Here is a 26,888-nt window from a genome sequence, read left to right as displayed (position 1 = left end):
GGAGAACTTTAAGAGCATTCCAGTGTTTGGAATGGGCATCTACTTGCATTCTCATCAGCCATGAAAACCATAAAGTCCTTGCAGTCAAGCATGGTATAATGGTTATGCTTCCATCCTCTAAGATATCCCTAATAACACTGAAAAGTAGTAAATCTCTAGTAAAATATAAAGCTGCAATCACTTGTGCTTAAAAAAATAGCAGCTCATAGGGGATGTAGCTTAGTGGTAGAGCGCATGCTTCGCATGTATGAGGCCCCGGTTTCAATCCCCGGCATCTCCAAGTTTTACAAATACAGCTTTTTACCATATGTAAACTCTCTAGTAGAGCCAAAGAAAACAAGCAAACCAATAAAAGTACTCTACAGCAATAGTCAAAGTTGAATACAAATCATAAAAAATCAATCAAATATGATTATATTCATCATCTTCTTCATTCCATTTTTCAAAGTTAAGTTCCCATTGAATGCTTATTGCCATTCTCCTACACTGAGGGTAAACTTATGGTAAGTAGGAAATAGATTTTTTATTTTCAGTGGGAACTGAAGACGACAACTCAAGCAAAGTTTATTAAAAGAGCGAGACAAATAATATAGCAAAACTAATTGATTAAGATTGAGAGACAAGTTCAAACACTTTGTGAACAAAAAGAGGATGGACATGGGCTTGGAGGGCAAGCACTTAATGAAATTTCAAAGCATGGAATGATGACAACATATCAACTCTACATAGATTGTCTGGTGAAGCATTAGCTAGCAGTGGCCAAGAGGCAGTCTTAGCATGCATCCTTTGTGCCCTTCTGCTAAGTTCTGACACTGATGACCAAACAGAATGTAAGACAGCCCTCTAGTTAGCAAAACTTGATCAATATCCACACCATTTTTTAGTAAAAGTAGGGGATTCTGATGATGAACCAGTCTCTGATGGAGAACTTTAAGAGCATTCCAATGTTCGGAATGGGCATCTACTTGCATTCTCATCAGCCATGATAACCATAAAGTCCTTGCAGTCAAGCATGGTATAATGGTTATGCTTCCATCCTCTAAGATATCCCTAATAACACTGAAAAGTAGTAAATCTCTAGTGAAATGTAAAGCTGCAATCACTTGTGCATAAAAAAATAGCAGCTCATAGGGGATATAGCTCAGTGGTAGAGCGCATGCTTCGCATGTATGAGGCCCCGGATTCAATCCCCGGCATCTCCAAGTTTTACAAAATACAGCTTTTTACCATATGTAAACTCTCTAGTAGAGCCAAAGAAAACAAGCAAACCAATAAAAGTACTCTACAGCAATAGTCAAAGTTGAATACAAATCATAAAAAATCAATCAAATATGATTATATTCATCATCTTCTTCATTCCATTTTTCAAAGTTAAGTTCCCATAGAATGCCTATTGCCATTCTCCTACACTGAGGGAAAACATATGGTAAGTAGGAAATAGATTTTTTATTTTCAGTGGGAACTGAAGGCGACTACCCGAGAAAAGTTTAATAAAAGAGCGAGACAAATAATATAGCAAAACTAATTGATTAAGATTGAGAGACAAGTTCAAACACTTTGTGAACAAAAAGAGGATGGACATGGGCTTGGAGGGCAAGCACTTAATGATATATCAAAGCATGGAATGATGACAACATATCAACTCTACATGGATTGTCTGGTGAAGCATTAGCTAGCAGTGGCCAAGAGGCATGGTATAATGGTTATGCTTCCATCCTCTAAGATATCCCTAATAACACTGAAAAGTAGTAAATCTCTAGTAAAATATAAAGCTGCAATCACTTGTGCTTAAAAAAATAGCAGCTCATAGGGGATGTAGCTCAGTGGTAGAGCGCATGCTTCGCATGTATGAGGCCCCGGTTTCAATCCCCGGCATCTCCAAGTTTTACAAAATACAGCTTTTTACCATATGTAAACACTCTAGTAGAGCCAAAGAAAACAAGCAAACCAATAAAAGTACTCTACAGCAATAGTCAAAGTTGAATACAAATCATAAAAAATCAATCAAATATGATTATATTCATCATCTTCTTCACTCCATTTTTCAAAGTTAAGTTCCCATTGAATGCCTATTGCCATTCTCCTACACTGAGGGAAATAGATTTTTTATTTTCAGTGGGAACTGAAGGCGACTACCCGAGAAAAGTTTAATAAAAGAGCGAGACAAATAATATAGCAAAACTAATTGATTAAGATTGAGAGACAAGTTCAAACACTTTGTGAACAAAAAGAGGATGGACATGGGCTTGGAGGGCAAGCACTTAATGATATATCAAAGCATGGAATGATGACAACATATCAACTCTACATGGATTGTCTGGTGAAGCATTAGCTAGCAGTGGCCAAGAGGCAGTCTTAGCATGCATCCTTTGTGCCCTTCTGCTAAGTTCTGACACTGATGACCAAACAGAATGTAAGACAGCCCTCTAGTTAGCAAAACTTGATCAATATCCACACCATTCTGTAGTAAAATTAGGGGATTCTGATGATGAACCAGTCTCTGATGGAGAACTTTAAGAGCTTTCCAATGTTTGGAATGGGCATCTACTTGCATTCTCATCAGCCATGAAAACCAAAAAATCCTTGCAGTCAAGCATGGTATAATGGTTATGCTTCCATCCTCTAAGATATCCCTAATAACACTGAAAAGTAGTAAATCTCTAGTAAAATATAAAGCTGCAATCACTTGTGCATAAAAAAATAGCAGCTCATAGGGGATGTAGCTCAGTGGTAGAGCGCATGCTTCGCATGTATGAGGCCCCGGTTTCAATCCTCGGCATCTCCAAGTTATACAAAATACAGCTTTTTACCATATGTAAACTCTCTAGTAGAGCCAAAGAAAACAAGCAAACCAATAAAAGTACTCTACAGCAATAGTCAAAGTTGAATACAAATCATAAAAAATCAATCAAATATGATTATATTCATCTTCTTCTTCATTCCATTTTTCAAAGTTAAGTTCCCATTGAATGCTTATTGCCATTCTCCTACACTGAGGGAAAACTTATGGTAAGTAGGAAATAGATTTTTTATTTTCAGTGGGAACTGAAGGCGACAACTCAAGCAAAGTTTAATAAAAGAGCGAGACAAATAATATAGCAAAACTAATTGATTAAGATTGAGAGACAAGTTCAAACACTTTGTGAACAAAAAGAGGATGGACATGGGCTTGGAGGGCAAGCATTTAATGATATTTCAAAGCATGGAATGATGACAACATATCAACTCTACATAGATTGTCTGGTGAAGCATTAGCTTGCAGTGGCCAAGAGGCAGTCTTAGCATGCATCCTTTGTGCCCTTCTGCTAAGTTCTGACACTGATGACCAAACAGAATGTAAGACAGCCCTCTAGTTAGCAAAACTTGATCAAAATCCACACCATTCATTAGTAAAAGTAGGGGATTCTGATGATGATCCAGTCTCTGATGGAGAACTTTAAGAGCATTCCAATGTTCGGAATGGGCATCTACTTGCATTCTCATCAGCCATGAAAACAATAAAGTCCTTGAAGTCAAGCATGGTATAATGGTTATCCTTCCATCCTCTAAGATATCACTAATAACACTGAAAAGTAGTAAATCTCTAGTGAATTGTAAAGCTGCAATCACTTATGCATCAGAAAATAGCAGCTCATAGGGGATGTAGCTCGGTGGTAGAGCGCATGCTTCGCTTGTATAAGCTCCTGAGTTCAATCCCCAGAATCTCTAAATTTTGCAAAATACAGCTTCTTACCATATGTAAACTCTCTAGAAGAGCCAAAGATAACAAGCAAACCAATAAAAGTACTCTACAGCAATAGTCAAAGTTGAATACAAATCATAAAAAATTAATCAAATATGATTATATTCATCATCTTCTTCATTCCATTTTTCAAAGTTAAGTTCCCATTGAATGCCTATTGCCATTCTCCTACACTGAGGGAAAACATATGGTAAGTAGGAAATAGATTTTTTATTTTCAGTGGGAACTGAAGGTGACAACTCAAGCAAAGTTTAATAAAAGAGCGAGACAAATAATATAGCAAAACTAATTGATTAAGATTGAGACAAGTTCAAACACTTTGTGAACAAAAAGAGGATGGACATGGGCTTGGAGGGCAAGCACTTAATGAAATTTCAAAGCATGGAATGATGACAACATATCAACTCTACATAGATTGTCTGGTGAAGCATTAGCTAGCAATGCCCAAGAGGCAGTCTTAGCATGCATCCTTTGTGCCCTTCTGCTAAGTTCTGACACTGATGACTAAACAGAATGTTAGACAGCCCTCTAGTTAGCAAAACTTGATCAATATCCACACCATTCATTAGTAAAAGTAGGGGATTCTGATGATAAACCAGTCTCTGATGGAGAACTTTAAGAGCATTCCAGTGTTTGGAATGGGCATCTACCTGCATTCTCTTCAGCCATGAAAACCATAAAGTCCTTGCAGTCAAGCATTGTATAAAGGTTATGCTTCCATCCTCTAAGATATCCCTAATAACACTGAAAAGTAGTAAATCTCTAGTGAAATGTAAAGCTGCAATAACTTGTGCATAAAAAAATAGCAGCTCATAGGGGATGTAGTTCAGTGGTAGAGCGCATGCTTCGCATGTATGAGGCCCCGGGTTCAATCCCCGGCATCTCCAAGTTTTACAAAATACTGCTTTTTACCATATGTAAACTCTCTAGTAGAGCCAAAGAAAACAAGCAAACCAATAAAAGTACTCTACAGCAATAGTCAAAGTTGAATACAAATCATAAAAAATCAATCAAATATGATTATATTCATCATCTTCTTCATTCCAGTTTTCAAAGTTAAGTACCTATTGAATGCCTATTGCCATTCTCCTACACTGAGGGAAAACATATGGTAAGTAGGAAATAGATTTTTTATTTTCAGTGGGAACTGAAGGCGACTACCTGAGCAAAGTTTAATTAAAGAGCGAGACAAATAATATAGCAAAACTAATTGTTTAAGATTGAAAGACAAGTTCAAACACTTTGTGAACAAAAAGAGGATGGACATGGGCTTGGAGGGCAAGCACTTAATGACATTTCAAAGCATGGAATGATGACAACATATGAACTCTACTTAGATTGTCTGGTGAAGCATTAGCTAGCAATGCCCAAGAGGCAGTCATAGCATGCATCCTTTGTGCCCTTCTACTAAGTTCTGACACAGATGAACAAACAGAATATAAGACAGCCCTCTAGTTAGCAAAACTTGATCAATATCCACACCATTCATTAGTAAAAGTAGGGGATTCTGATGATAAACCAGTCTCTGATGGAGAACTTTATGAGCATTCCAATGTTTGGAATGGGCTTCTACTTTCATTCTCATCTCCCATGAAAACCATAAAGTCCTTGCAGTCAAGCATGGTATAATGGTTATGCTTCCATCCTCTAAGATATCCCTAATAACACTGAAAAGTAGTAAATCTGTAGTGAAATGTAAAGCTGCAATCACTTGTGCATAAAAAAATAGCAGCTCATAGGGGATGTAGCTCAGTGGTAGAGCGCATGCTTCGCATGTATGAGGTCCCGGTTTCAATCCCCGGCATCTCCAAGTTTTACAAAATACAGCTTTTTACCATATGTAAACTCTCTAGTAGAGCCAAAGAAAACAAGCAAACCAATAAAAGTACTCTACAGCAATAGTCAAAGTTGAATACAAATCATAAAAAATCAATCAAATATGATTATATTCATCATCTTCTTCATTCCATTTTTCAAAGGTAAGTTCCCATTGAATGCCTATTGATATTCTCCTACACTGAGGGAAAACATATTGTAAGTAGGAAATAGATTTTTTATTCTCAGTGGGAACTGAAGGCGACTACCTGAGCAAAGTTTAATAAAAGAGCGAGACAAATAACACAGCAGAACTAAATGATTAAGATTGAGAGACAAGTTCAACCACTTTTTGAACAAAAAGAGGATGGACATGGGCTTGGAGGGCAAGCACTTAATGAAATTTCAAAGCATGGAATGATGACACAATATCAACTCTACATAGATTGTCTGGTGAAGCATTAGCTAGCAATGCCCAAGAGGCAGTCTTAGCATGCATCCTTTGTGCCCTTCTGCTAAGTTCTGACACTGATGACCAAACAGAATGTAAGACAGCCCTCTAGTTAGCAAAACTTGATCAATATCCACACCATTCATTAGTAAAAGTAGGGGATTCTGATGATAAACCAGTCTCTGATGGAGAACTTTATGAGCATTCCAATGTATGGAATGGGCTTCTACTTTCATTCTCATCACCCATGAAAACCATAAAGTCCTTGCAGTCAAGCATGGTATAATGGTTATGCTTCCATCCTCTAAGATATCCCTAATAACACTGAAAAGTAGTAAATCTCTAGTGAAATGTAAAGCTGCAATCACTTGTGCATAAAAAAATAGCAGCTCATAGGGGATGTAGCTCAGTGGTAGAGCGCATGCTTCGCATGTATGAGGTCCTGGTTTCAATCCCCGGCATCTCCAAGTTATACAAAATACAGCTTTTTACCATATGTAAACTCTCTAGTAGAGCCAAAGAAAACAAGCAAACCAATAAAAGTACTCTACAGCAATAGTCAAAGTTGAATACAAATCATAAAAAATCAATCAAATATGATTATATTCATCATCTTCTTCATTCCATTTTTCAAAGTTAAGTTCCCATTGAATGCTTATTGCCATTCTCCTACACTGAGGGAAAACTTATGGTAAGTAGGAAATAGATTTTTTATTTTCAGTGGGAACTGAAGGCGACAACTCAAGCAAAGTTTAATAAAAGAGCGAGACAAATAATATAGCAAAACTAATTGATTAAGTTTGAGAGACAAGTTCAAACACTTTGTGAACAAAAAGAGGATGGACATGGGCTTGGAGGGCAAGCATTTAATGATATTTCAAAGCATGGAATGATGACAACATATCAACTCTACATAGATTGTCTGGTGAAGCATTAGCTGGCAGTGCCCAAGAGGCAGTCTTAGCATGCATCCTTTGTGCCCTTCTGCTAAGTTCTGACACTGATGACCAAACAGAATGTAAGACAGCCCTCTAGTTAGCAAAACTTGATCAAAATCCACACCATTCATTAGTAAAAGTAGGGGATTCTGATGATGAACCAGTCTCTGATGGAGAACCTTAAGAGCATTCCAATGTTTGGAATGGGCATCTACTTGCATTCTCATCAGCCATGAAAACAATAAAGTCCTTGAAGTCAAGCATGGTATAATGGTTATCCTTCCATCCTCTAAGATATCCCTAATAACACTGAAAAGTAGTAAATCTCTAGTAAAATATAAAGCTGCAATCACTTGTGCTTAAAAAAATAGCAGCTCATAGGGGATGTAGCTCAGTGGTAGAGCGCATGCTTCGCATGTATGAGGCCCCGGTTTCAATCCCCGGCATCTCCAAGTTTTACAAAATACAGCTTTTTACCATATGTAAACTCTCTTGTAGAGCCAAAGATAACAAGCAAACCAATAAAAGTACTCTACAGCAATAGTCAAAGTTGAATACAAATCATAAAAAATCAATCAAATATGATTATATTCATCATCTTCTTCATTCCATTTTTCAAAGTTAAGTTCCCATTGAATGCTTATTGCCATTCTCCTACACTGAAGGTAAACTTATGGTAAGTAGGAAATAGATTTTTTATTTTCAGTGGGAACTGAAGGCGACAACTCAAGCAAAGTTTAATAAAAGAGCGAGACAAATAATATAGCAAAACTAATTGATTAAGATTGAGAGACAAGTTCAAACACTTTGTGAACAAAAAGAGAATGGACATGGGCTTGGAGGGCAAGCACTTAATGAAATTTCAAAGCATGGAATGATGACAACATATCAACTCTACATAGATTGTCTGGTGAAGCATTAGCTAGCAGTGGCCAAGAGGCAGTCTTAGCATGCATCCTTTGTGCCCTTCTGCTAAGTTCTGACACTGATGACCAAACAGAATGTAAGACAGCCCTCTAGTTAGCAAAACTTGATCAATATCCACACCATTCATTAGTAAAAGTAGGGGATTCTGATGATGAACCAGTCTCTGATGGAGAACTTTAAGAGCATTCCAATGTTCGGAATGGGCATCTACTTGCATTCTCATCAGCCATGAAAACCATAAAGTCCTTGCAGTCAAGCATGGTATAATGGTTATGCTTCCATCCTCTAAGATATCCCTAATAACACTGAAAAGTAGTAAATCTCTAGTGAAATGTAAAGCTGCAATCACTTGTGCATAAAAAAATAGCAGCTCATAGGGGATATAGCTCAGTGGTAGAGCGCATGCTTCGCATGTATGAGGCCCCGGATTCAATCCCCGGCATCTCCAAGTTTTACAAAATACAGCTTTTTACCATATGTAAACTCTCTAGTAGAGCCAAAGAAAACAAGCAAACCAATAAAAGTACTCTACAGCAATAGTCAAAGTTGAATACAAATCATAAAAAATCAATCAAATATGATTATATTCATCATCTTCTTCATTCCATTTTTCAAAGTTAAGTACCCACTGAATGCCTATTGCCATTCTCCTACACTGAGGGAAAACATATGGTAAGTAGGAAATAGATTTTTTATTTTCAGTGGGAACTGAAGGCGACTACCCGAGAAAAGTTTAATAAAAGAGCGAGACAAATAATATAGCAAAACTAATTGATTAAGATTGAGAGACAAGTTCAAACACTTTGTGAACAAAAAGAGGATGGACATGGGCTTGGAGGGCAAGCACTTAATGATATATCAAAGCATGGAATGATGACAACATATCAACTCTACATGGATTGTCTGGTGAAGCATTAGCTAGCAGTGGCCAAGAGGCATGGTATAATGGTTATGCTTCCATCCTCTAAGATATCCCTAATAACACTGAAAAGTAGTAAATCTCTAGTAAAATATAAAGCTGCAATCACTTGTGCTTAAAAAAATAGCAGCTCATAGGGGATGTAGCTCAGTGGTAGAGCGCATGCTTCACATGTATGAGGCCCCGGTTTCAATCCCCGGCATCTCCAAGTTTTACAAAATACAGCTTTTTACCATATGTAAACACTCTAGTAGAGCCAAAGAAAACAAGCAAACCAATAAAAGTACTCTACAGCAATAGTCAAAGTTGAATACAAATCATAAAAAATCAATCAAATATGATTATATTCATCATCTTCTTCATTCCATTTTTCAAAGTTAAGTTCCCATTGAATGCCTATTGCCATTCTCCTACACTGAGGGAAATAGATTTTTTATTTTCAGTGGGAACTGAAGGCGACTACCCGAGAAAAGTTTAATAAAAGAGCGAGACAAATAATATAGCAAAACTAATTGATTAAGATTGAGAGACAAGTTCAAACACTTTGTGAACAAAAAGAGGATGGACATGGGCTTGGAGGGCAAGCACTTAATGATATATCAAAGCATGGAATGATGACAACATATCAACTCTACATGGATTGTCTGGTGAAGCATTAGCTAGCAGTGGCCAAGAGGCAGTCTTAGCATGCATCCTTTGTGCCCTTCTGCTAAGTTCTGACACTGATGACCAAACAGAATGTAAGACAGCCCTCTAGTTAGCAAAACTTGATCAATATCCACACCATTCTGTAGTAAAATTAGGGGATTCTGATGATGAACCAGTCTCTGATGGAGAACTTTAAGAGCATTCCAATGTTTGGAATGGGCATCTACTTGCATTCTCATCAGCCATGAAAACCATAAAGTCCTTGAAGTCAAGCATGGTATAATGGTTATCCTTCCATCATCTAAGATATCACTAATAACACTGAAAAGTAGTAAATCTCTAGTGAATTGTAAAGCTGCAATCACTTATGCATCAGAAAATAGCAGCTCATATGGGATGTAGCTCGGTGGTAGAGCGCATGCTTCGCTTGTATAAGCTCCAGAGTTCAATCCCCAGAATCTCTAAGTTTTGCAAAATACAGCTTTTTACCATAGGTAAACTTTCTAGAAGAGCCAAAGATAACAAGCAAACCAATACAAGTACTCTACAGCAATAGTCAAAGTTGAATACAAATCATAAAAAATTAAACAAATATGATTATATTCATGATCTTCTTCATTCCATTTTTCAAAGTTAAGTTCCCATTGAATGCCTATTGCCATTCTCCTACACTGAGGGAAAACATGTGGTAAGTAGGAAATAGATTTTTTATTCTCAGTGGGAACTGAAGGCGACTACCTGAGCAAAGTTTAATAAAAGAGCGAGACAAGTAATATAGCAGAACAAAATGATTAAGATTGAGAGACAAGTTCAACCACTTTATGAACAAAAAGAGGATGGACATGGGCTTGGAGGGCAAGCACTTAATGAAATTTCAAAGCATGGAATGATGACAACATATCAACTCTACATAGATTGTCTGGTGAAGCATTAGCTAGCAATGCCCAAGAGTCAGTCTTAGCATGCATCCTTTGTGCCCTTCTGCTAAGTTCTGACACTGATGACCTAACAGAATGTAAGACATCCCTCTAGTTAGCAAAACTTGATCAATATCCACACCATTCATTAGTAAAAGTAGGGGATTCTGATGATAAACCAGTCTCTGATGGAGAACTTTAAGAGCATTCCAGTGTTTGGAATGGGCATCTACTTGCATTCTCATCAGCCATGAAAACCATAAAGTCCTTGCAGTCAAGCATGGTATAATGGTTATGCTTCCATCCTCTAAGATATCCCTAATAACACTGAAAAGTAGTAAATCTCTAGTAAAATATAAAGCTGCAATCACTTGTGCATAAAAAAATAGCAGCTCATAGGGGATGTAGCTCAGTGGTAGAGCGCATGCTTCGCATGTATGAGGCCCCGGTTTCAATCCCCGGCATCTCCAAGTTTTACAAAATACAGCTTTTTACCATATGTAAACTCTCTAGTAGAGCCAAAGAAAACAAGCAAACCAATAAAAGTACTCTACAGCAATAGTCAAAGTTGAATACAAATTATAAAAAATCAATCAAATATGATTATATTCATCTTCTTCTTCATTCCATTTTTCAAAGTTAAGTACCCATTGAATGCCTATTGCCATTCTCCTACACTGAGGGAAAACATATGGTAAGTAGGAAATAGATTTTTTATTTTCAGTGGGAACTGAAGGCGACTACCCGAGAAAAGTTTAATAAAAGAGCGAGACAAATAATATAGCAAAACTAATTGATTAAGATTGAGAGACAAGTTCAAACACTTTGTGAACAAAAAGAGGATGGACATGGGCTTGGAGGGCAAGCACTTAATGATATATCAAAGCATGGAATGATGACAACATATCAACTCTACATGGATTGTCTGGTGAAGCATTAGCTAGCAGTGGCCAAGAGGCATGGTATAATGGTTATGCTTCCATCCTCTAAGATATCCCTAATAACACTGAAAAGTAGTAAATCTCTAGTAAAATATAAAGCTGCAATCACTTGTGCTTAAAAAAATAGCAGCTCATAGGGGATGTAGCTCAGTGGTAGAGCGCATGCTTCACATGTATGAGGCCCCGGTTTCAATCCCCGGCATCTCCAAGTTTTACAAAATACAGCTTTTTACCATATGTAAACACTCTAGTAGAGCCAAAGAAAACAAGCAAACCAATAAAAGTACTCTACAGCAATAGTCAAAGTTGAATACAAATCATAAAAAATCAATCAAATATGATTATATTCATCATCTTCTTCATTCCATTTTTCAAAGTTAAGTTCCCATTGAATGCCTATTGCCATTCTCCTACACTGAGGGAAATAGATTTTTTATTTTCAGTGGGAACTGAAGGCGACTACCCGAGAAAAGTTTAATAAAAGAGCGAGACAAATAATATAGCAAAACTAATTGATTAAGATTGAGAGACAAGTTCAATCACTTTGTGAACAAAAAGAGGATGGACATGGGCTTGGAGGGCAAGCACTTAATGATATATCAAAGCATGGAATGATGACAACATATCAACTCTACATGGATTGTCTGGTGAAGCATTAGCTAGCAGTGGCCAAGAGGCAGTCTTAGCATGCATCCTTTGTGCCCTTCTGCTAAGTTCTGACACTGATGACCAAACAGAATGTAAGACAGCCCTCTAGTTAGCAAAACTTGATCAATATCCACACCATTCTGTAGTAAAATTAGGGGATTCTGATGATGAACCAGTCTCTGATGGAGAACTTTAAGAGCATTCCAATGTTTGGAATGGGCATCTACTTGCATTCTCATCAGCCATGAAAACCATAAAGTCCTTGAAGTCAAGCATGGTATAATGGTTATCCTTCCATCATCTAAGATATCACTAATAACACTGAAAAGTAGTAAATCTCTAGTGAATTGTAAAGCTGCAATCACTTATGCATCAGAAAATAGCAGCTCATATGGGATGTAGCTCGGTGGTAGAGCGCATGCTTCGCTTGTATAAGCTCCAGAGTTCAATCCCCAGAATCTCTAAGTTTTGCAAAATACAGCTTTTTACCATAGGTAAACTTTCTAGAAGAGCCAAAGATAACAAGCAAACCAATACAAGTACTCTACAGCAATAGTCAAAGTTGAATACAAATCATAAAAAATTAAACAAATATGATTATATTCATGATCTTCTTCATTCCATTTTTCAAAGTTAAGTTCCCATTGAATGCCTATTGCCATTCTCCTACACTGAGGGAAAACATGTGGTAAGTAGGAAATAGATTTTTTATTCTCAGTGGGAACTGAAGGCGACTACCTGAGCAAAGTTTAATAAAAGAGCGAGACAAGTAATATAGCAGAACAAAATGATTAAGATTGAGAGACAAGTTCAACCACTTTATGAACAAAAAGAGGATGGACATGGGCTTGGAGGGCAAGCACTTAATGAAATTTCAAAGCATGGAATGATGACAACATATCAACTCTACATAGATTGTCTGGTGAAGCATTAGCTAGCAATGCCCAAGAGTCAGTCTTAGCATGCATCCTTTGTGCCCTTCTGCTAAGTTCTGACACTGATGACCTAACAGAATGTAAGACAGCCCTCTAGTTAGCAAAACTTGATCAATATCCACACCATTCATTAGTAAAAGTAGGGGATTCTGATGATAAACCAGTCTCTGATGGAGAACTTTAAGAGCATTCCAGTGTTTGGAATGGGCATCTACTTGCATTCTCATCAGCCATGAAAACCATAAAGTCCTTGCAGTCAAGCATGGTATAATGGTTATGCTTCCATCCTCTAAGATATCCCTAATAACACTGAAAAGTAGTAAATCTCTAGTAAAATATAAAGCTGCAATCACTTGTGCATAAAAAAAAAGCAGCTCATAGGGGATGTAGCTCAGTGGTAGAGCGCATGCTTCGCATGTATGAGGCCCCGGTTTCAATCCCCGGCATCTCCAAGTTTTACAAAATACAGCTTTTTACCATATGTAAACTCTCTAGTAGAGCCAAAGAAAACAAGCAAACCAATAAAAGTACTCTACAGCAATAGTCAAAGTTGAATACAAATCATAAAAAATCAATCAAATATGATTATATTCATCTTCTTCTTCATTCCATTTTTCAAAGTTAAGTTCCCATTGAATGCTTATTCCCATTCTCCTACACTGAGGGAAAACTTATGGTAAGTAGGAAATAGATTTTTTATTTTCAGTGGGAACTGAAGGCGACAACTCAAGCAAAGTTTAATAAAAGAGCGAGACAAATAATATAGCAAAACTAATTGATTAAGATTGAGAGACAAGTTCAAACACTTTGTGAACAAAAAGAGGATGGACATGGGCTTGGAGGGCAAGCACTTAATGAAATTTCAAAGCATGGAATGATGACAACATATCAACTCTACATAGATTGTCTGGTGAAGCATTAGCTAGCAGTGGCCAAGAGGCAGTCTTAGCATGCATCCTTTGTGCCCTTCTGCTAAGTTCTGACACTGATGACCAAACAGAATGTAAGACAGCCCTCTAGTTAGCAAAACTTGATCAATATCCACACCATTCATTAGTAAAAGTAGGGGATTCTGATGATGAACCAGTCTCTGATGGAGAACTTTAAGAGCATTCCAATGTTCGGAATGGGCATCTACTTGCATTCTCATCAGCCATGATATCCATAAAGTCCTTGCAGTCAAGCATGGTATAATGGTTATGCTTCCATCCTCTAAGATATCCCTAATAACACTGAAAAGTAGTAAATCTCTAGTGAAATGTAAAGCTGCAATCACTTGTGCATAAAAAAATAGCAGCTCATAGGGGATATAGCTCAGTGGTAGAGCGCATGCTTCGCATGTATGAGGCACCGGATTCAATCCCCGGCATCTCCAAGTTTTACAAAATACAGCTTTTTACCATATGTAAACTCTCTAGTAGAGCCAAAGAAAACAAGCAAACCAATAAAAGTACTCTACAGCAATAGTCAAAGTTGAATACAAATCATAAAAAATCAATCAAATATGATTATATTCATCATCTTCTTCATTCCATTTTTCAAAGTTAAGTTCCCATTGAATGCCTATTGCCATTCTCCTACACTGAGGGAAAACATATGGTAAGTAGGAAATAGATTTTTTATTTTCAGTGGGAACTGAAGGCGACTACCTGAGCAAAGTTTAATAAAAGAGCGAGACAAATAATATAGCAAAACTAATTGATTAAGATTGAGAGACAAGTTCAAACACTTTGTGAACAAAAAGAGGATGGACATGGGCTTGGAGGGCAAGCACTTAATGATATATCAAAGCATGGAATGATGACAACATATCAACTCTACATGGATTGTCTGGTGAAGCATTAGCTAGCAGTGGCCAAGAGGCAGTCTTAGCATGCATCCTTTGTGCCCTTCTGCTAAGTTCTGACACTGATGACCAAACAGAATGTAAGACAGCCCTCTAGTTAGCAAAACTTGATCAATATCCACACCATTCTGAAGTAAAATTAGGGGATTCTGATGATGAACCAGTCTCTGATGGAGAACTTTAAGAGCTTTCCAATGTTTGGAGTGGGCATCTACTTGCATTCTCATCAGCCATGAAAACCATAAAGTCCTTGAAGTCAAGCATGGTATAATGGTTATCCTTCCATCATCTAAGATATCACTAATAAAACTGAAAAGTAATAAATCTCTAGTGAATTGTAAAGCTGCAATCACTTATGCATCAGAAAATAGCAGCTCATATGGGATGTAGCTCGGTGGTAGAGCGCATGCTTCGCTTGTATAAGCTCCTGAGTTCAATCCCCAGAATCTCTAAGTTTTGCAAAATACAGCTTTTTACCATAGGTAAACTTTCTAGAAGAGCCAAAGATAACAAGCAAACCAATACAAGTACTCTACAGCAATAGTCAAAGTTGAATACAAATCATAAAAAATTAAACAAATATGATTATATTCATCATCTTCTTCATTCCATTTTTCAAAGTTAAGTTCCCATTGAATGCCTATTGCCATTCTCCTACACTGTGGGAAAACATATGGTAAGTAGGAAATAGATTTTTTATTCTCAGTGGGAACTGAAGGCGACTACCTGAGCAAAGTTTAATAAAAGAGCGAGACAAGTAATATAGCAGAACAAAATGATTAAGATTGAGAGACAAGTTCAACCACTTTATGAACAAAAAGAGGATGGACATGGGCTTGGAGAGCAAGCACTTAATGAAATTTCAAAGCATGGAATGATGACAACATATCAACTCTACATAGATTGTCTGGTGAAGCATTAGCTAGCAATTCCCAAGAGGCAGTCTTAGCATGCATCCTTTGTGCCCTTCTGCTAAGTTCTGACACTGATGACCAAACAGAATGTAAGACAGCCCTCTAGTTAGCAAAACTTGATCAATATCCACACCATTCATTAGTAAAAGTAGGGGATTCTGATGATAAACCAGTCTCTGATGGAGAACTTTATGAGCATTCCAGTGTTTGGAATGGGCATCTACTTGCATTCTCATCAGCCATGAAAACCATAAAGTCCTTGCAGTCAAGCATGGTATAATGGTTATGCTTCCATCCTCTAAGATATCCCTAATAACACTGAAAAGTAGTAAATCTCTAGTAAAATATAAAGCTGCAATCACTTGTGCATAAAAAAATAGCAGCTCATAGGGGATGTAGCTCAGTGGAAGAGCGCATGCTTCGCATGTATGAGGCCCCGGTTTCAATCCCCGGCATCTCCAAGTTTTACAAAATACAGCTTTTTACCATATGTAAACTCTCTAGTAGAGCCAAAGAAAACAAGCAAACCAATAAAAGTACTCTAGAGCAATAGTCAAAGTTGAATACAAATCATAAAAAATCAATCAAATATGATTATATTCATCATCTTCTTCATTCCATTTTTCAAAGTTAAATTCCCATTGAATGCTTATTGCCATTCTCCTACACTGAGGGAAAGCTTATGGTAAGTAGGAAATAGATTTTTTATTTTCAGTGGGAACTGAAGGCGACAACTCAAGCAAAGTTTAATAAAAGAGCGAGACAAATAATATAGCAAAACTAATTGATTAAGATTGAGAGACAAGTTCAAACACTTTGTGAACAAAAAGAGGATGGACATGGGCTTGGAGGGCAAGCACTTAATGAAATTTCAAAGCATGGAATGATGACAACATATCAACTCTACATAGATTGTCTGGTGAAGCATTAGCTAGCAGTGGCCAAGAGGCAGTCTTAGCATGCATCCTTTGTGCCCTTCTGCTAAGTTCTGACACTGATGACCAAACAGAATGTAAGACAGCCCTCTAGTTAGCAAAACTTGATCAATATCCACACCATTCATTAGTAAAAGTAGGGGATTCTGATGATGAACCAGTCTCTGATGGAGAACTTCAAGAGCATTCCAATGTTCGGAATGGGCATCTACTTGCATTCTCATCAGCCATGATAACCATAAAGTCCTTGCAGTCAAGCATGGTATAATGGTTATGCTTCCATCCTCTAAGATATCCCTAATAACACTGAAAAGTAGTAAATCTCTAGTGAAATGTAAAGCTGCAATCACTTGTGCATAAAAAAATAGCAGCTCATAGAGGATATAGCTCAGTGGTAGAGCGCATGCTTCGCATGTATGAGGCCCCGGATTCAATCCCCGGCATCTCCAAGTTTTACAAAATACAGCTTTTTACCATATGTAAACTCTCTAGTAGAGCCAAAGAAAACAAGCAAACCAATAAAAGTACTCTACAGCAATAGTCAAAGTTGAATACAAATCATAAAAAATCAATCAAATATGATTATATTCATCATCTTCTTCATTCCATTTTTCAAAGTTAAGTTCCCATTGAATGCCTATTGCCATTCTCCTACACTGAGGGAAAACATATGGTAAGTAGGAAATAGATTTTTTATTTTCAGTGGGAACTGAAGGCGACTACCCGAGAAAAGTTTAATAAAAGAGCGAGACAAATAATATAGCAAAACTAATTGATTAAGATTGAGAGACAAGTTCAAACACTTTGTGAACAAAAAGAGGATGGACATGGGCTTGGAGGGCAAGCACTTAATGATATATCAAAGCATGGAATGATGACAACATATCAACTCTACATGGATTGTCTGGTGAAGCATTAGCTAGCAGTGGCCAAGAGGCATGGTATAATGGTTATGCTTCCATCCTCTAAGATATCCCTAATAACACTGAAAAGTAGTAAATCTCTAGTAAAATATAAAGCTGCAATCACTTGTGCTTAAAAAAATAGCAGCTCATAGGGGATGTAGCTCAGTGGTAGAGCGCATGCTTCGCATGTATGAGGCCCCGGTTTCAATCCCCGGCATCTCCAAGTTTTACAAAATACAGCTTTTTACCATATGTAAACACTCTAGTAGAGCCAAAGAAAACAAGCAAACCAATAAAAGTACTCTACAGCAATAGTCAAAGTTGATTACAAATCATAAAAAATCAATCAAATATGATTATATTCATCATCTTCTTCATTCCATTTTTCAAAGTTAAGTTCCCATTGAATGCCTATTGCCATTCTCCTACACTGAGGGAAATAGATTTTTTATTTTCAGTGGGAACTGAAGGCGACTACCCGAGAGAAGTTTAATAAAAGAGCGAGACAAATAATATAGCAAAACTAATTGATTAAGATTGAGAGACAAGTTCAAACACTTTGTGAACAAAAAGAGGATGGACATGGGCTTGGAGGGCAAGCACTTAATGATATATCAAAGCATGGAATGATGACAACATATCAACTCTACATGGATTGTCTGGTGAAGCATTAGCTAGCAGTGGCCAAGAGGCAGTCTTAGCATGCATCCTTTGTGCCCTTCTGCTAAGTACTGACACTGATGACCAAACAGAATGTAAGACAGCCCTCTAGTTAGCAAAACTTGATCAATATCCACACCATTCTGTAGTAAAATTAGGTGATTCTGATGATGAACCAGTCTCTGATGGAGAACATTAAGAGCATTCCAATGTTTGGAATGGGCATCTACTTGCATTCTCATCAGCCATGAAAACCATAAAGTCCTTGAAGTCAAGCATGGTATAATGGTTATCCTTCCATCATCTAAGATATCACTAATAACACTGAAAAGTAGTAAATCTCTAGTGAATTGTAAAGCTGCAATCACTTATGCATCAGAAAATAGCAGCTCATATGGGATGTAGCTCGGTGGTAGAGCGCATGCTTCGCTTGTATAAGCTCCAGAGTTCAATCCCCAGAATCTCTAAGTTTTGCAAAATACAGCTTTTTACCATAGGTAAACTTTCTAGAAGAGCCAAAGATAACAAGCAAACCAATACAAGTACTCTACAGCAATAGTCAAAGTTGAATACAAATCATAAAAAATTAAACAAATATGATTATATTCATGATCTTCTTCATTCCATTTTTCAAAGTTAAGTTCCCATTGAATGCCTATTGCCATTCTCCTACACTGAGGGAAAACATGTGGTAAGTAGGAAATAGATTTTTTATTCTCAGTGGGAACTGAAGGCGACTACCTGAGCAAAGTTTAATAAAAGAGCGAGACAAGTAATATAGCAGAACAAAATGATTAAGATTGAGAGACAAGTTCAACCACTTTATGAACAAAAAGAGGATGGACATGGGCTTGGAGGGCAAGCACTTAATGAAATTTCAAAGCATGGAATGATGACAACATATCAACTCTACATAGATTGTCTGGTGAAGCATTAGCTAGCAGTGGCCAAGAGGCAGTCTTAGCATGCATCCTTTGTGCCCTTCTGCTAAGTTCTGACACTGATGACCAAACAGAATGTAAGACAGCCCTCTAGTTAGCAAAACTTGATCAATATCCACACCATTCATTAGTAAAAGTAGGGGATTCTGATGATGAACCAGTCTCTGATGGAGAACTTTAAGAGCATTCCAATGTTCGGAATGGGCATCTACTTGCATTCTCATCAGCCATGATAACCATAAAGTCCTTGCAGTCAAGCATGGTATAATGGTTATGCTTCCATCCTCTAAGATATCCCTAATAACACTGAAAAGTAGTAAATCTCTAGTGAAATGTAAAGCTGCAATCACTTGTGCATAAAAAAATAGCAGCTCATAGGGGATATAGCTCAGTGGTAGAGCGCATGCTTCGCATGTATGAGGCACCGGATTCAATCCCCGGCATCTCCAAGTTTTACAAAATACAGCTTTTTACCATATGTAAACTCTCTAGTAGAGCCAAAGAAAACAAGCAAACCAATAAAAGTACTCTACAGCAATAGTCAAAGTTGAATACAAATCATAAAAAATCAATCAAATATGATTATATTCATCATCTTCTTCATTCCATTTTTCAAAGTTAAGTTCCCATTGAATGCCTATTGCCATTCTCCTACACTGAGGGAAAACATATGGTAAGTAGGAAATAGATTTTTTATTTTCAGTGGGAACTGAAGGCGACTACCTGAGCAAAGTTTAATAAAAGAGCGAGACAAATAATATAGCAAAACTAATTGATTAAGATTGAGAGACAAGTTCAAACACTTTGTGAACAAAAAGAGGATGGACATGGGCTTGGAGGGCAAGCACTTAATGATATATCAAAGCATGGAATGATGACAACATATCAACTCTACATGGATTGTCTGGTGAAGCATTAGCTAGCAGTGGCCAAGAGGCAGTCTTAGCATGCATCCTTTGTGCCCTTCTGCTAAGTTCTGACACTGATGACCAAACAGAATGTAAGACAGCCCTCTAGTTAGCAAAACTTGATCAATATCCACACCATTCTGAAGTAAAATTAGGGGATTCTGATGATGAACCAGTCTCTGATGGAGAACTTTAAGAGCTTTCCAATGTTTGGAGTGGGCATCTACTTGCATTCTCATCAGCCATGAAAACCATAAAGTCCTTGAAGTCAAGCATGGTATAATGGTTATCCTTCCATCATCTAAGATATCACTAATAAAACTGAAAAGTAATAAATCTCTAGTGAATTGTAAAGCTGCAATCACTTATGCATCAGAAAATAGCAGCTCATATGGGATGTAGCTCGGTGGTAGAGCGCATGCTTCGCTTGTATAAGCTCCTGAGTTCAATCCCCAGAATCTCTAAGTTTTGCAAAATACAGCTTTTTACCATAGGTAAACTTTCTAGAAGAGCCAAAGATAACAAGCAAACCAATACAAGTACTCTACAGCAATAGTCAAAGTTGAATACAAATCATAAAAAATTAAACAAATATGATTATATTCATCATCTTCTTCATTCCATTTTTCAAAGTTAAGTTCCCATTGAATGCCTATTGCCATTCTCCTACACTGTGGGAAAACATATGGTAAGTAGGAAATAGATTTTTTATTCTCAGTGGGAACTGAAGGCGACTACCTGAGCAAAGTTTAATAAAAGAGCGAGACAAGTAATATAGCAGAACAAAATGATTAAGATTGAGAGACAAGTTCAACCACTTTATGAACAAAAAGAGGATGGACATGGGCTTGGAGGGCAAGCACTTAATGAAATTTCAAAGCATGGAATGATGACAACATATCAACTCTACATAGATTGTCTGGTGAAGCATTAGCTAGCAATTCCCAAGAGGCAGTCTTAGCATGCATCCTTTGTGCCCTTCTGCTAAGTTCTGACACTGATGACCAAACAGAATGTAAGACAGCCCTCTAGTTAGCAAAACTTGATCAATATCCACACCATTCATTAGTAAAAGTAGGGGATTCTGATGATAAACCAGTCTCTGATGGAGAACTTTATGAGCATTCCAGTGTTTGGAATGGGCATCTACTTGCATTCTCATCAGCCATGAAAACCATAAAGTCCTTGCAGTCAAGCATGGTATAATGGTTATGCTTCCATCCTCTAAGATATCCCTAATAACACTGAAAAGTAGTAAATCTCTAGTAAAATATAAAGCTGCAATCACTTGTGCATAAAAAAATAGCAGCTCATAGGGGATGTAGCTCAGTGGAAGAGCGCATGCTTCGCATGTATGAGGCCCCGGTTTCAATCCCCGGCATCTCCAAGTTTTACAAAATACAGCTTTTTACCATATGTAAACTCTCTAGTAGAGCCAAAGAAAACAAGCAAACCAATAAAAGTACTCTACAGCAATAGTCAAAGTTGAATACAAATCATAAAAAATCAATCAAATATGATTATATTCATCATCTTCTTCATTCCATTTTTCAAAGTTTAGTTCCCATTCAATGCTTATTGCCATTCTCCTACACTGAGGGAAAACTTATGGTAAGTAGGAAATAGATTTTTTATTTTCAGTGGGAACTGAAGGCGACAACTCAAGCAAAGTTTAATAAAAGAGCGAGACAAATAATATAGCAAAACTAATTGATTAAGATTGAGAGACAAGTTCAAACACTTTGTGAACAAAAAGAGGATGGACATGGGCTTGGAGGGCAAGCACTTAATGAAATTTCAAAGCATGGAATGATGACAACATATCAACTCTACATAGATTGTCTGGTGAAGCATTAGCTAGCAGTGGCCAAGAGGCAGTCTTAGCATGCATCCTTTGTGCCCTTCTGCTAAGTTCTGACACTGATGACCAAACAGAATGTAAGACAGCCCTCTAGTTAGCAAAACTTGATCAATATCCACACCATTCATTAGTAAAAGTAGGGGATTCTGATGATGAACCAGTCTCTGATGGAGAACTTCAAGAGCATTCCAATGTTCGGAATGGGCATCTACTTGCATTCTCATCAGCCATGATAACCATAAAGTCCTTGCAGTCAAGCATGGTATAATGGTTATGCTTCCATTCTCTAAGATATCCCTAATAACACTGAAAAGTAGTAAATCTCTAGTGAAATGTAAAGCTGCAATCACTTGTGCATAAAAAAATAGCAGCTCATAGAGGATATAGCTCAGTGGTAGAGCGCATGCTTCGCATGTATGAGGCCCCGGATTCAATCCCCGGCATCTCCAAGTTTTACAAAATACAGCTTTTTACCATATGTAAACTCTCTAGTAGAGCCAAAGAAAACAAGCAAACCAATAAAAGTACTCTACAGCAATAGTCAAAGTTGAATACAAATCATAAAAAATCAATCAAATATGATTATATTCATCATCTTCTTCATTCCATTTTTCAAAGTTAAGTTCCCATTGAATGCCTATTGCCATTCTCCTACACTGAGGGAAAACATATGGTAAGTAGGAAATAGATTTTTTATTTTCAGTGGGAACTGAAGGCGACTACCCGAGAAAAGTTTAATAAAAGAGCGAGACAAATAATATAGCAAAACTAATTGATTAAGATTGAGAGACAAGTTCAAACACTTTGTGAACAAAAAGAGGATGGACATGGGCTTGGAGGGCAAGCACTTAATGATATATCAAAGCATGGAATGATGACAACATATCAACTCTACATGGATTGTCTGGTGAAGCATTAGCTAGCAGTGGCCAAGAGGCATGGTATAATGGTTATGCTTCCATCCTCTAAGATATCCCTAATAACACTGAAAAGTAGTAAATCTCTAGTAAAATATAAAGCTGCAATCACTTGTGCTTAAAAAAATAGCAGCTCATAGGGGATGTAGCTCAGTGGTAGAGCGCATGCTTCGCATGTATGAGGCCCCGGTTTCAATCCCCGGCATCTCCAAGTTTTACAAAATACAGCTTTTTACCATATGTAAACACTCTAGTAGAGCCAAAGAAAACAAGCAAACCAATAAAAGTACTCTACAGCAATAGTCAAAGTTGAATACAAATCATAAAAAATCAATCAAATATGATTATATTCATCATCTTCTTCATTCCATTTTTCAAAGTTAAGTTCCCATTGAATGCCTATTGCCATTCTCCTACACTGAGGGAAATAGATTTTTTATTTTCAGTGGGAACTGAAGGCGACTACCCGAGAAAAGTTTAATAAAAGAGCGAGACAAATAATATAGCAAAACTAATTGATTAAGATTGAGAGACAAGTTCAAACACTTTGTGAACAAAAAGAGGATGGACATGGGCTTGGAGGGCAAGCACTTAATGATATATCAAAGCATGGAATGATGACAACATATCAACTCTACATGGATTGTCTGGTGAAGCATTAGCTAGCAGTGGCCAAGAGGCAGTCTTAGCATGCATCCTTTGTGCCCTTCTGCTAAGTTCTGACACTGATGACCAAACAGAATGTAAGACAGCCCTCTAGTTAGCAAAACTTGATCAATATCCACACCATTCTGTAGTAAAATTAGGTGATTCTGATGATGAACCAGTCTCTGATGGAGAACTTTAAGAGCATTCCAATGTTTGGAATGGGCATCTACTTGCATTCTCATCAGCCATGAAAACCATAAAGTCCTTGAAGTCAAGCATGGTATAATGGTTATCCTTCCATCATCTAAGATATCACTAATAACACTGAAAAGTAGTAAATCTCTAGTGAATTGTAAAGCTGCAATCACTTATGCATCAGAAAATAGCAGCTCATATGGGATGTAGCTCGGTGGTAGAGCGCATGCTTCGCTTGTATAAGCTCCAGAGTTCAATCCCCAGAATCTCTAAGTTTTGCAAAATACAGCTTTTTACCATAGGTAAACTTTCTAGAAGAGCCAAAGATAACAAGCAAACCAATACAAGTACTCTACAGCAATAGTCAAAGTTGAATACAAATCATAAAAAATTAAACAAATATGATTATATTCATCATCTTCTTCATTCCATTTTTCAAAGTTAAGTTCCCATTGAATGCCTATTGCCATTCTCCTACACTGTGGGAAAACATATGGTAAGTAGGAAATAGATTTTTTATTCTCAGTGGGAACTGAAGGCGACTACCTGAGCAAAGTTTAATAAAAGAGCGAGACAAGTAATATAGCAGAACAAAATGATTAAGATTGAGAGACAAGTTCAACCACTTTATGAACAAAAAGAGGATGGACATGGGCTTGGAGGGCAAGCACTTAATGAAATTTCAAAGCATGGAATGATGACAACATATCAACTCTACATAGATTGTCTGGTGAAGCATTAGCTAGCAATTCCCAAGAGGCAGTCTTAGCATGCATCCTTTGTGCCCTTCTGCTAAGTTCTGACACTGATGACCAAACAGAATGTAAGACAGCCCTCTAGTTAGCAAAACTTGATCAATATCCACACCATTCATTAGTAAAAGTAGGGGATTCTGATGATAAACCAGTCTCTGATGGAGAACTTTATGAGCATTCCAGTGTTTGGAATGGGCATCTACTTGCATTCTCATCAGCCATGAAAACCATAAAGTCCTTGCAGTCAAGCATGGTATAATGGTTATGCTTCCATCCTCTAAGATATCCCTAATAACACTGAAAAGTAGTAAATCTCTAGTAAAATATAAAGCTGCAATCACTTGTGCATAAAAAAATAGCAGCTCATAGGGGATGTAGCTCAGTGGAAGAGCGCATGCTTCGCATGTATGAGGCCCCGGTTTCAATCCCCGGCATCTCCAAGTTTTACAAAATACAGCTTTTTACCATATGTAAACTCTCTAGTAGAGCCAAAGAAAACAAGCAAACCAATAAAAGTACTCTAGAGCAATAGTCAAAGTTGAATACAAATCATAAAAAATCAATCAAATATGATTATATTCATCATCTTCTTCATTCCATTTTTCAAAGTTAAGTTCCCATTGAATGCTTATTGCCATTCTCCTACACTGAGGGAAAACTTATGGTAAGTAGGAAATAGATTTTTTATTTTCAGTGGGAACTGAAGGCGACAACTCAAGCAAAGTTTAATAAAAGAGCGAGACAAATAATATAGCAAAACTAATTGATTAAGATTGAGAGACAAGTTCAAACACTTTGTGAACAAAAAGAGGATGGACATGGGCTTGGAGGGCAAGCACTTAATGAAATTTCAAAGCATGGAATGATGACAACATATCAACTCTACATAGATTGTCTGGTGAAGCATTAGCTAGCAGTGGCCAAGAGGCAGTCTTAGCATGCATCCTTTGTGCCCTTCTGCTAAGTTCTGACACTGATGACCAAACAGAATGTAAGACAGCCCTCTAGTTAGCAAAACTTGATCAATATCCACACCATTCATTAGTAAAAGTAGGGGATTCTGATGATGAACCAGTCTCTGATGGAGAACTTCAAGAGCATTCCAATGTTCGGAATGGGCATCTACTTGCATTCTCATCAGCCATGATAACCATAAAGTCCTTGCAGTCAAGCATGGTATAATGGTTATGCTTCCATCCTCTAAGATATCCCTAATAACACTGAAAAGTAGTAAATCTCTAGTGAAATGTAAAGCTGCAATCACTTGTGCATAAAAAAATAGCAGCTCATAGAGGATATAGCTCAGTGGTAGAGCGCATGCTTCGCATGTATGAGGCCCCGGATTCAATCCCCGGCATCTCCAAGTTTTACAAAATACAGCTTTTTACCATATGTAAACTCTCTAGTAGAGCCAAAGAAAACAAGCAAACCAATAAAAGTACTCTACAGCAATAGTCAAAGTTGAATACAAATCATAAAAAATCAATCAAATATGATTATATTCATCATCTTCTTCATTCCATTTTTCAAAGTTAAGTTCCCATTGAATGCCTATTGCCATTCTCCTACACTGAGGGAAAACATATGGTAAGTAGGAAATAGATTTTTTATTTTCAGTGGGAACTGAAGGCGACTACCCGAGAAAAGTTTAATAAAAGAGCGAGACAAATAATATAGCAAAACTAATTGATTAAGATTGAGAGACAAGTTCAAACACTTTGTGAACAAAAAGAGGATGGACATGGGCTTGGAGGGCAAGCACTTAATGATATATCAAAGCATGGAATGATGACAACATATCAACTCTACATGGATTGTCTGGTGAAGCATTAGCTAGCAGTGGCCAAGAGGCATGGTATAATGGTTATGCTTCCATCCTCTAAGATATCCCTAATAACACTGAAAAGTAGTAAATCTCTAGTAAAATATAAAGCTGCAATCACTTGTGCTTAAAAAAATAGCAGCTCATAGGGGATGTAGCTCAGTGGTAGAGCGCATGCTTCGCATGTATGAGGCCCCGGTTTCAATCCCCGGCATCTCCAAGTTTTACAAAATACAGCTTTTTACCATATGTAAACACTCTAGTAGAGCCAAAGAAAACAAGCAAACCAATAAAAGTACTCTACAGCAATAGTCAAAGTTGAATACAAATCATAAAAAATCAATCAAATATGATTATATTCATCATCTTCTTCATTCCATTTTTCAAAGTTAAGTCCCCATTGAATGCCTATTGCCATTCTCCTACACTGAGGGAAATAGATTTTTTTTTTTCAGTGGGAACTGAAGGCGACTACCCGAGAAAAGTTTAATAAAAGAGCGAGACAAATAATATAGCAAAACTAATTGATTAAGATTGAGAGACAAGTTCAAACACTTTGTGAACAAAAAGAGGATGGACATGGGCTTGGAGGGCAAGCACTTAATGATATATCAAAGCATGGAATGATGACAACATATCAACTCTACATGGATTGTCTGGTGAAGCATTAGCTAGCAGTGGCCAAGAGGCAGTCTTAGCA

The 26,888-nt window shown here is 37.3% G+C and overlaps 19 non-coding genes across 19 annotated transcripts; all 19 read left to right on the top strand.

The window, feature by feature from the left end:
• Positions 1–208: 208 nt before the first annotated feature.
• Positions 209–280, top strand: TRNAA-CGC (transfer RNA alanine (anticodon CGC)). Its single transcript has one exon. It is a non-coding gene; the product is annotated as a tRNA-Ala (tRNA).
• An 850-nt stretch (positions 281–1,130) lies between these two features.
• On the top strand, positions 1,131–1,202 carry TRNAA-CGC (transfer RNA alanine (anticodon CGC)). Its single transcript has one exon. It is a non-coding gene; the product is annotated as a tRNA-Ala (tRNA).
• A 607-nt stretch (positions 1,203–1,809) lies between these two features.
• TRNAA-CGC (transfer RNA alanine (anticodon CGC)) lies at positions 1,810–1,881 on the top strand. The gene has a single exon. It is a non-coding gene; the product is annotated as a tRNA-Ala (tRNA).
• An 832-nt stretch (positions 1,882–2,713) lies between these two features.
• On the top strand, positions 2,714–2,785 carry TRNAA-CGC (transfer RNA alanine (anticodon CGC)). Its single transcript has one exon. It is a non-coding gene; the product is annotated as a tRNA-Ala (tRNA).
• A 1,772-nt stretch (positions 2,786–4,557) lies between these two features.
• On the top strand, positions 4,558–4,629 carry TRNAA-CGC (transfer RNA alanine (anticodon CGC)). Its single transcript has one exon. It is a non-coding gene; the product is annotated as a tRNA-Ala (tRNA).
• Positions 4,630–5,480: 851 nt separating this feature from the next.
• On the top strand, positions 5,481–5,552 carry TRNAA-CGC (transfer RNA alanine (anticodon CGC)). Its single transcript has one exon. It is a non-coding gene; the product is annotated as a tRNA-Ala (tRNA).
• Positions 5,553–6,403: 851 nt separating this feature from the next.
• Positions 6,404–6,475, top strand: TRNAA-CGC (transfer RNA alanine (anticodon CGC)). The gene has a single exon. It is a non-coding gene; the product is annotated as a tRNA-Ala (tRNA).
• An 851-nt stretch (positions 6,476–7,326) lies between these two features.
• Positions 7,327–7,398, top strand: TRNAA-CGC (transfer RNA alanine (anticodon CGC)). The gene has a single exon. It is a non-coding gene; the product is annotated as a tRNA-Ala (tRNA).
• An 851-nt stretch (positions 7,399–8,249) lies between these two features.
• On the top strand, positions 8,250–8,321 carry TRNAA-CGC (transfer RNA alanine (anticodon CGC)). The gene has a single exon. It is a non-coding gene; the product is annotated as a tRNA-Ala (tRNA).
• A 607-nt stretch (positions 8,322–8,928) lies between these two features.
• TRNAV-CAC (transfer RNA valine (anticodon CAC)) lies at positions 8,929–9,000 on the top strand. Its single transcript has one exon. It is a non-coding gene; the product is annotated as a tRNA-Val (tRNA).
• A 1,755-nt stretch (positions 9,001–10,755) lies between these two features.
• Positions 10,756–10,827, top strand: TRNAA-CGC (transfer RNA alanine (anticodon CGC)). Its single transcript has one exon. It is a non-coding gene; the product is annotated as a tRNA-Ala (tRNA).
• A 607-nt stretch (positions 10,828–11,434) lies between these two features.
• TRNAV-CAC (transfer RNA valine (anticodon CAC)) lies at positions 11,435–11,506 on the top strand. Its single transcript has one exon. It is a non-coding gene; the product is annotated as a tRNA-Val (tRNA).
• Positions 11,507–13,261: 1,755 nt separating this feature from the next.
• TRNAA-CGC (transfer RNA alanine (anticodon CGC)) lies at positions 13,262–13,333 on the top strand. The gene has a single exon. It is a non-coding gene; the product is annotated as a tRNA-Ala (tRNA).
• A 2,697-nt stretch (positions 13,334–16,030) lies between these two features.
• TRNAA-CGC (transfer RNA alanine (anticodon CGC)) lies at positions 16,031–16,102 on the top strand. The gene has a single exon. It is a non-coding gene; the product is annotated as a tRNA-Ala (tRNA).
• Positions 16,103–17,632: 1,530 nt separating this feature from the next.
• TRNAA-CGC (transfer RNA alanine (anticodon CGC)) lies at positions 17,633–17,704 on the top strand. Its single transcript has one exon. It is a non-coding gene; the product is annotated as a tRNA-Ala (tRNA).
• Positions 17,705–21,305: 3,601 nt separating this feature from the next.
• Positions 21,306–21,377, top strand: TRNAA-CGC (transfer RNA alanine (anticodon CGC)). Its single transcript has one exon. It is a non-coding gene; the product is annotated as a tRNA-Ala (tRNA).
• A 1,530-nt stretch (positions 21,378–22,907) lies between these two features.
• TRNAA-CGC (transfer RNA alanine (anticodon CGC)) lies at positions 22,908–22,979 on the top strand. Its single transcript has one exon. It is a non-coding gene; the product is annotated as a tRNA-Ala (tRNA).
• A 1,755-nt stretch (positions 22,980–24,734) lies between these two features.
• On the top strand, positions 24,735–24,806 carry TRNAA-CGC (transfer RNA alanine (anticodon CGC)). Its single transcript has one exon. It is a non-coding gene; the product is annotated as a tRNA-Ala (tRNA).
• Positions 24,807–26,336: 1,530 nt separating this feature from the next.
• On the top strand, positions 26,337–26,408 carry TRNAA-CGC (transfer RNA alanine (anticodon CGC)). Its single transcript has one exon. It is a non-coding gene; the product is annotated as a tRNA-Ala (tRNA).
• The last annotated feature ends 480 nt before the right edge of the window (positions 26,409–26,888 follow it).

Source organism: Taudactylus pleione, unplaced genomic scaffold, assembly GCF_031769625.1.
Source record: "Taudactylus pleione unplaced genomic scaffold, aTauple2 ptg000070l, whole genome shotgun sequence".
NCBI classification, from domain to species: Eukaryota; Metazoa; Chordata; class Amphibia; order Anura; family Myobatrachidae; genus Taudactylus; species Taudactylus pleione.
This window is presented reverse-complemented; position numbering and strand designations above follow the sequence as displayed.